Source organism: Eptesicus fuscus, chromosome 2 (genome assembly GCF_027574615.1).
Source record: "Eptesicus fuscus isolate TK198812 chromosome 2, DD_ASM_mEF_20220401, whole genome shotgun sequence".
Taxonomy (NCBI): Eukaryota; Metazoa; Chordata; class Mammalia; order Chiroptera; family Vespertilionidae; genus Eptesicus; species Eptesicus fuscus.
Genome location: NC_072474.1, coordinates 113,489,769 through 113,499,538, shown reverse-complemented (window position 1 = coordinate 113,499,538; position 9,770 = coordinate 113,489,769). Strand labels below are relative to the sequence as shown.

The 9,770-nt window shown below is 47.8% G+C and overlaps 1 pseudogene; it reads right to left on the bottom strand.

Moving 5' to 3' along the window:
* Positions 1–2,733: 2,733 nt before the first annotated feature.
* On the bottom strand, positions 2,734–3,982 carry LOC129150577 (zinc finger and SCAN domain-containing protein 4-like; annotated as a pseudogene).
* Between the last annotated feature and the right edge of the window lie 5,788 nt (positions 3,983–9,770).

Sequence of the window (9,770 nt, the reverse complement as noted above, 5' to 3'; positions counted from 1 at the left end):
GAGCAACCATCCTAGATTTTGGTGAAAACCCAAGGGCTGAGAAACAGATTGAAGGAGCTTGTAATAGGATGCAGGCAATAGGAGTGTGATTGTCTTCCACAGCAGTGCCCAAAACCAGTAGGCACAAAGAATGTGCCATGGAACCATGCCTAGCCTCTGCCACACTAGCCCAGAAGAATGACAAACCTCCTGGGTTCTCTTAGGAGAAGAGGGATATGGGCTCAGTGCCTACTAGAGTAAGGCTACCATGATTCCGAAGCTGAATTCCTTGAGCTCTGGCCTATTTAAAATCAAGTGTACCAATTAAAGATGTTTGGAAGTATCATTTTGTTGAGCAGAGTCATTGGTCAGAATTTGCATTCTGTGTGTGAGCCATACTGAAAATTGGTGCCAGCTTCTACAGGTAGGACACTGAGGAAGAAAGATTAGCTAGGATGCTGGAATCATCTTTCCGGAGAAGGTGCAGGGTTGCACAAATTTACCTTTGTTTCAGAAAATGGAGACCCAACAAGGTCCAGAGATCCCCAGCCATGTCTGCTGGCCATCCTGATTAATTTTATTTTATTTATTTATTTTTGAAGATCTAATGGGGTTTATTAAGTAATTCCTGAATAGAAAGCATCCCGTCTACGAACTACCTCAGAGTGCTCTCAAGGGGTTGTACAAAATAGAAGTTTGAAGTTTGCTTTCAGAGAGAAAGGGAGAGGGAGAGAGAGGGAGAGACATCAATGATGAGAGAGAACCACTGATCGGCTGCCTCCTGCATGCCCCACACTAGGGATCGAACCTGCAACCCAGGCATGTGCCCTGACCAGGAATTGAACCCTGACCTCCTGGTTCATAGGTCTCTGCTCAACCACTGAGCCACACTGGATGAGCAGGTAAACCATTTTTATTAATGGACTAGAGACTCGGTGCACGAATTTGTGCACAGGTGGGGTCTGGCCTACCCCGATCGAGGCCGATTGGCGGCTGGTGGGGGGGGGGAGGGGATGCGGAAGGTTGGCCACCGGCCCTGCCCTCTGGTCGAACTCTTGGTAGAGGGGACAATTTGCATATTAGCCTTCTATTATATAGGATATTAAATAATGTGGAGGAGGAGAAGCTGATGCTGGGTCTTGTTTACACTTCTTTTGTTTACACAAGCTCTTCATGATACTTGCCTGTTTTTGGGGGGCATTTTCTTAGCACAAGCATCTTCTAGTTCTTGGCCTTATAATAGTGGGATGCCACCTCCAGAAGCCAACTGCTCTCCATCTCCAGACCTGTCTCACGAATTTCTTGGTGGTAAGGACAAGTTCATACTAGAGCAGTCCGTGAGGATGTTCCTCAAACAGCTCATGATAAATTTTAAATGGAGGCATTAGCCCCATGGGGTACCAGGAGAGTCGGGTGTATCAGTGTCATAGGCATGAAAATTCCAGGACCTATGGGAGAATGTTTGCAGGGGTTCTAATGAGCCCTCGCCCCCTCCTCCTCCTGCAATGAAGAGTCTGTTTGTGCTTCTGATGACGGCAATTGCTGAATTTTGTGCTGTTTCCTCCATTTGAGGCAAAAGTGCTTGAGCTACTGGCTCATCCAGGCTGAGAGTTGAATCAATTCTCCAGGTAACCTGGGTGTGTGAGATGGCTGAACACATCTAACAATACTCTTCACCTGTAAATTCCCTGTAGCCCAATGGGCACACTTTGACTCTGCTGTCAAAGACTCTTTGGGGGAGTACAATAGTCTAATCAGCTGGGTCACTTCTAAGTTCCTCTGCCTTAATTTATTGTCTCATTTGGCCTTTATTTAAAAAAAATTATTTTTATTGTTGACGTTGTCACAGATGTCCCATGTTTGAATTCACCACCTTTTTGTATCACACATCTTATCCCAGCTTCTTCCCCTTAAGTAGCAGGAAGTGTGGTTTTTCACCACTGTCATTGGCTACCTAAAGATGGGATTAGCAGAAACTTTGTGCTCGATGCAGAATTCTAAGATGGCCCCAGGACCTCTACCCCCTGGTGTCATGACCATAAATAGACTGCCTTGGAGGGCAGGGGTTGAGGGATTTTCCAGTTGTGCTTAGGACCTCATATCAGGTGGCTGTAACTCAAGAAGGAGATCACTCTGGTTTGTCCTGATTCAGATAGTTTAATGAGATCTTGGGTTTGCCCTGACGATGGGACTCCAGTATCTGCAGAGACTCTTCCTCCCCTTTGGCTTTGATAATGTGCCAGTCACAAGGAATTGAATCCTGCCAATAACTGAGTGATCTTGGAAGTAGATTCTGTCCCAGTCAAGCCTCCAGATGGGAATGCAGCCCAGCTGTCACCTTGCAGACTTCTGACCCACAGTCACCAGGAGATAACAAATGGACATTGTTTTAGCCACTCTGTTAGTGGTCATTTGCTCTAGAGCTAGAGAATACAGTAACCTTTCTGAAGCCTCTCCCCACCTGACCTACTCCAGGGTTTGTAGAGCTGTTGATGCAGAAGGAGTTAGGTGGCGCCGCCCTCAGGGCTGTTACTGTAACTGCGTGGGTATATATATTTCCGTAGTTCTACTCTATTATAGCACTTCACTGTGCAGTGACAGGTCAGCATTGGAGACAGATAATTCCCATCCTTTCCTTGTCACATCGATGTAGCTGCTCCTCCTTTCCCCCCCTTATCTGCCCTTTAGTGTTGAAAGTAGCTGGGTGACATCACTGTTGTCTCATTAGGGTTCTCCTCAAAACATATACACACATTACATGGAGGAAGCTTCTGGTGTGGAGGCCCCAGTGTGGGCAGTTCTCTGGTGCAGCCTCGGGGGCCGGTGGGTGGTAGGTGCATGACTGGTGGTCTCTTTTCTCGCCCTGAGCACACACATAGGGCTTCTCGCCGCCCGTGGATCCTCTCCTGAGCCAGCAGCTGGTTCTGTGGCTGAAGGCCCTGGCGCACTGGTGGCACCTGAAAGGCTTCTCTTGGCACGTGAATCCGGTGATGCACATGGAGGTCCGAGGCCTGGAAGAAGCCTTTGCCACACGGGCGCAAACCAAGGTCCTCTCATTGTGTCTCCTCTGATGCAGTTTGAACCGAGAGAAATACCCGAAGGGCTGGGGACACTTCTCACATTGGTAGGACTTCTGGGCACGGTGGCTTCTGTCTCCCACCTCCATGGGCACATCTTGGTGAGGCCCTTCCTGGGATGTGGAGGTGCCCCGACTTGCTGTTCTGGAGCTGAGTGGATTCTCCAGGGAAAGCCCTCCCTCTTCAGACCCAGGACAGCCCTCTCCCTGGATAATGAGTAGGGAAGGTGTTTGATTGCCTTGACTAGACGGGCTGCCACCATTTTCTTTACCTTCATCTCCTGGTCCTGTTTGCAGGGATGTATCTTGGGGAGTCCGGAAGTGTCCTTGTGTTGACCACCGTTGAGTCTGCTGTTGACCGCTGCTCCTTGAAGTGGGCAATGACTTAAGGGCATGTTCTCAGAAAAGAGGGCTTCCTGTCCCTGTCTGTGGTTGTGGACCAAGCCAGGGGCTTCATGCTCTCATCACTCAGGTCCTTCATGGATGCCTCCAGATCTCTGCCACTCGACTCCCACTTCTCCTCCAACGAGGCCCTGTTGCTGCGGTGCCTGCTGAGCATGAACTGCTCCAGCCCCGGATGGGAAATCATCTCGTCCTTGCTGTGTCTTTCTGGCTGCAGCCACGAGTGAAATGACTGATAGAGACTTTGCAGCTCCTGCCTCACACACCCGTTTGTAAATGAGTTGAGCCCAGTGCTGGAAAGCTGACCTCCGCTCCCTCCGCTCCCTCCGCTCCCTCCGCTCCCTCCGCTCCCTCCGCTCCCTCCTCTCCCTCCTCTCCCTTCTCTCCCTCCTATCCCTCCTCTCCCTCTCTTTCCTCTCCCTCCTGGTGGGCAGGTCCTCGGCGAGATCTAAGCTCTAGGTTTTCTGACCCAGGACCATTCTTGGATGGTTCACCTTGAGATGAGATTTTGAGACCCAAAGCCATTCTTAACACAGATTTTCAGAAAGAGTCAACTTCGGGAATGCACTCTCTGCTGGGTTGTTTCTCTGGGAATCTGTTTCAATGCTAACTGGTAAATGACTAAGTGCTGCAGTCCTCATGAAGACGGCTGTTCAAACCCCATAATCCTGGCCCAAAGCTGAGCTGCTGTGGGGCTCCATTGTCAGCCCTGGTGCCTCTCGGCACACGGTTCTTTATATTCCTGCCATTTGGGGGCTAATGTGACTTAAATGTTTGCTGCTTATGTTCTAGCTTGCTACATTTTTCTTGTCAGTGCTTGAGCTTCTAACAACGGTTTCCTTCTGTCTTGACTGTGAGCCATGTATGCTTTTCCTGCCGGGGGGAAAGAGTTTCAGTTCCAATCTCTGACTTTTCTCTTCATGTAGTCCCACCATGTCTAGCGAAGTTTGACTTGGGAAGTACTTTCTCTTTTGAAATCCCCAGGACTAACCCCAAAACAAGGGTGAGGTGTGTTTAAAACCCTGGTCCTGCCTTTACTTCCCCCCGGGCATGGTGGTTTAGACACGTGCTGATGGGCCAAGTGGAGCAGCATGATGAGATCCCGCACAGTCCTCTGCCCCACTCGGGACAGGGAGCACTCTTTGTCCGGTGCATCCAGGCTGTCTTAGCTGTCATTGCATCTGCTGGCCTGTGTTGCATTGATTCTGTTGAGCCCTTATTCTACTCATAATGGCCCCATAGTGCAAGAGTAGTGATGCGGGCAATCCGGGCACACCAAAGAGAAGCCCTAAAGTGGACGTATAAGAAAAAACATAGGGTTCAGACTCTTCGTGGTTTCAGGCATCCACGGGGAATATCTCGGGCGTATCCCCTGCAGATATGTGGGGACGACTGTACCTCCACGAAGCTCTGAGGGGTTAAGAGCCATTTACTAGTAGAATGAAATGCCTTTATCCTGTGCTGCAGCCCACAGCCTAGGAGTTTTCTCTGGACTCATTGAACACTGCCATCTGGTGTGTCAGAGGAGGAACTAGCAGAGATTCAATTCCCCGGAGGAAATGGAAGCAACAAAAACAAAAGTTATGGCTGCACCAATTTACATTCCCACCGAGGGTATGCACGGGGTCCTTTTCTCCACACCCTGGATAACACTTGTTAGTTGTCTTTCTGAGAAAAAGTCACCCCAGCAGGTGTGAGGGGAGACCTCGCTGTGGCTTTGATGTGCATTCCCCTGGGGATTAGTGATGGCGAACCCTTTTTATGGACACTTGCTCATTGGTATCTCCTTTGGGAAAATGTCTCTTCTGGTCCTTTGCTCCTTTTAAAATTGGATTATTTTTCTGTGTATTATTTTTTTGCTATTGAGGTATATATTCTGAAGATCAACCCTGATCAGATATGTTTGCAAATATATTCTCCCTTTCTGTCAGTTGCCTTTTCATTTTGTTGTTGATTCCTTTGCTGTACTGACACTTTTTAGTTTGTAGTCCCATTTTTTAAAAAATGTTTGCTTTTGTGTTGTTTCGTCTGTGCTCTTGGTGTCAGATCCAAAAACCATGATTGCCAGGACCAATGTCAAGGAGCTCCCCCAGTGTTTTCTTCTGGGAGTTTCAGGTCTCGCGCTTACATCTTGAATCCTTGTCAGGTTGATGTTTGTGTGCGGTGTAAGAGGGTGGTCCAATTCCATTCTCTTGAGGGGGCTGCCCAGTTTTCCCAGCACCATTTATGGAAGAGGCTGTCCTGTCCCCATTGTGCGGGAAAGTTATGGATCCTCTTCCCAGAAGAGAAGCCTGCTCGGTCCAAACATAATGTTGTTGCCAAGTTCAAGTGTTTCTGATTCCATGAAAGTGCATCACTGGCTCCCTTACAGGATTATTTCTAATTATCTTATTGCCCAGCCAGTGTGGCTCAGTGATTGGGCATCGACCCATGAACCAAGAGACCACCGGTTTGATTCCCGGTCAGGGAACATTCCTGGGTTGTGGCCCCAATCCCCAGAAGGGCAGTGTGCAGGAGGCAGCCAATCAATGATGATTCTCTCATGGATGTTTCTTCTATCTCTCTGTCCCTCTCCCTTCTTCTCTCTCTAAAAATCAATAAAACATTTTAAAAAATTACCTTATTAATTACCATATCTTTCTAACTTTTTTCAAGGCCATAAGACCCACATAATCAAGCGCAGATTGTGACTGAGGAAATATACATTCTTTTGAAGCCAGAGTGGTCACAACTGCTGTTAATTTTTTTTTTTTTTTGAGCAAAGATGTTATTTACTACCAAGAAGAAAGTGTTTAAAAGTGCAATTCTCCCAAACAGTTCTCCCTATGTTCTTGTTTTAGTTGGAGACAACCTGCATCTTTTGGTCATTCCGTCTAAAGCCCGGAATCACCCTTACCCTCCATCCTCCCTCTGTCCCTTAGACCAGCCAGTCCTGCTGGTCTTTTCTTTCTCCTCTTGGTCCAGTCTGCTTTTCACCATCTTGGCTCCCACCACTTTCCCTCTGGATTACCTACCACAAGTGTCCTCACTAGCCTTTTGGTCTCTGGTCTTATTTCATGTTACTTTGGTGGGACCAAAGAAAATGGATTTATTTAAAACCCATCTACCCATGACATTCCTCTGCTTAAAACCCTTTGAGATCATCGTACCCCAGGGTAACAGCCTGCCTCTCCCCATGTTCCATGAAGTCTTTCAAATAGTGTTCAGCTCGTCTCTGCTTCCCACATTACTGTCCGGAAACAGCCCTCTTTGTAGTTACCCTGTAGGACGCTGGAGCCCACCTCTGGGCCTTGCTCATCACGTTTGAAAGGCAGCATAGTTTGTCTCTGTTAAAACGTAGGCTCTGGAATGATACTGTCCTAGGTTTGAATCCTTGTTTGGGTGTGTGCTGACAGCTTCTTGGGCAAGCTAGTTGTCTAGCCTCAGTTGTCTCATTTGAAAAGTAGGGGTGCTAACAGTAGCTGTTTCATGAGCATGTTGCCACAGGAATTTAAAAACCTGGATCAAATTCCAGTGTGTGTCATTTAGGGATAGTAAAGAACATTATAAAGTGGTGAACAAAAAGATAGATACAGAGACAGTAAAGCATCAAACAGACTTTCAAATTACAGGGGGAAAGTTTGGGAAAGGTGGGGGAGTTTTGAAATCAAACGAAGGACTTGTATGCATGCATATAAGCATAAACAATGGACGCAAAACTCTGGGGGGGGGAGGGCATGTGTGGGTGTGGGGTGGGGGGGGGTAATAGTAAGATATGTACACATATAATACCTCAATAAAAATATTTAAAAAAAAAAATTCCAGTGTGTGGGTGGGTAGGGGGACGGGGGGTGTTTCCACACCAACAACAGTTCTGACACCAGCTGGGTCCCCTTCAATTCAATTCAATCTTCACGCTTGATACCCAGAGATAACATCCGACTCCATAAGTTATGGGCTTAGTTCTACAAAACTGTCCTCCCTCCACCCCCAGAGGTACTCACCAGCCTAGGTTGCCGCCTGTTGGAGACCGGGTGTAAGCTGACACGGTCCTTGCACCTGAAGGGGCTAGCAAGGCTTGGCCCCCTACCCACACAGTTTTCCCAGGCCTGTTTGGATGGCGGTTATCAGTAGAATGAGAGCAACCATTCATGGCTTGCCAAGAAGTCTGTAACTATTTACTGAAATTTACTATACTAAGAATCTGCCCGATTCACTGTACCGAGAATTTGTCCTTCTGCTCTGTCTCTCCCTTAGAGATTAAGAGGAACAAAGAATACATTCCTCTTCACAGACCTCCTATTCAGTATTTGTGTATAAAAGGCATTACAGAGTTAATAAACTCACTACAGTCTCTCATAGTCCTCCCGATCCCGCTGTCCTGTCTTTCTTTTCTTAATTCCTACCTCCCTACCGCAGCCCGGTTCAACCTGTCAGGCTGGCCCTGACAGCCGCCTGCTTCTGACTCAATGGCTCTAGATTGGAGATTCCAACACTCCCTCTTTGTGTTCAGTTTGCTGGAGTGGCTCACAGAGCTCAGAAACATGTTAATCACTAGATCACTGGTCTATTACAAAAGGATATAACTAGGAACAGCCAGATGGGATGCATGGGACAAGGAATGGAACTGGTGTGGAGGTTCCTCGCCCTCTCCAGGTGAGCCTCTCTTCCAGCACCTACATGTTCATAAATCCAGTAGCTCTCCGAACTCGGTCCTTTTTGGGGTTTTAGGAGGGCTCTGTTGCCTAGGCATGTTGCATTAAATCATTGCCCATTGGCAACTGAACTCAACCTGTAGCCCCTCTGCCTTCCCGGAGGTTTTGGTGGGACTGAGCAGTGGTTGGTTCCACTGGCCACCAGTCTCCATCCTTAGGTGAGGTCCAGTAGTTGCTTAGGAAATTCTAAGATTCAGGACTCTGCCAGAAATGGCCGAAGATCAAATACACATTTCTCATTATAAATCACAATGCCACAGGGGCTTCGTGGGAAGCAGGTAGCACATTGGAAGGCAATGAGACTTGGCGGGTGTTAGACAGCATTTCCTCTGTCTAGAGCTCTCTCATCACTGAATTTACCCTGCTTCCTCTGCTTGGCTCGCTCCTTCTTAACCTTTGCCTCAGCTCTGGTATCTCTTTCAGAAGGCCCTCCCCAGGTCCCAGGGGCTGGGACCACCTCCATCCTTGCTCTCACTGGGCTGATCAGACTCAGCTCATCCGAGCTCCTTGGGGGATGAGACAGTGTTTTCATGTCTGCATCTCCAGCTCCTCACAATCTGGGGGCTGAGTTGAATAGAAATGTTAGTTATCTTCCTCCTCAGCCTGTGACAGGGAGCACGAGGACCCAGCATTAACCACACTCATTTCCTTGGATCCTCTCGCTTGCTACTTTTCATTTATTTTCCAAGTCCACATAAATGAGGTCTATTATTCCTGTCTGTTTCTATCCTGTCGGGCTCGACAGGTGACACATTGGGAGAGACAGGGCTAATGAATATGAATGGAGAGGAATTGGCAAACATTCTCTTTTCCCTACCAAAAAAAAAAAAAAAAAAAAAAAAAAAAGGCAGCCCTTTTCCCATTGTTCATCGGCCTTGGAATGATGGATTTCAAAAATGGAATCAACTCCTTTTATTACAGCACATTTTCTAGGTCCAGCTGAGGACCCCAACGCCTTCTGCAAGGAAAGCGAGTCTAGAGGGATATTGAAGACTGGTTTCTACCAGCCCCTTGACCTTCACCCCCCCACCCTAACCCTCAGTGACTGGATGGTCCACACACAGTTCCCAGGTCATCACGGCGTCTAGGAGTTAGAGTGAGAACTTGGATGGCCAGGGCAAAAGGCTTGTGAGCTTAGTCTGTTTTATGAATCAGACCCCTATGGATGCTGCTCGATGTTTGTAATGAATTTGGAAATGAGTTTGCATGTCTATGTGTGCCGCGCCAGCACAGCCAAGGGTTCGGGGAGCCTGAGCGGGGGCGACGAAGGATGGAGAAATGATAGACAAAGAGAAAAAGCTGGGTCTAGGTGGATCTTCTGTGCCTTGATGAGGCCACAGAACAGATCCAGACTGCAAAGCTGAGGCTTTATTTATAATCAGGGACAAATAAGGTAATCTACAATGTTGTTTTAAGTTTCACTTGTTTTGGCAGCACTTGCTGCCCCTCCCACAGCCCACTAGCTACCCAGGAAAGATCTAGGGAGCAGTCACAAGATCAAGCTTAACTATGCTTAGAGGACTGTGCCCTCCAAGCTGGGACTTGTTTGTGACTTTGCCAGCAGGTCAGTCCAAGGCTTAACCCTATAACTGCTTACTACATCTCACCCTTTCTTTTAA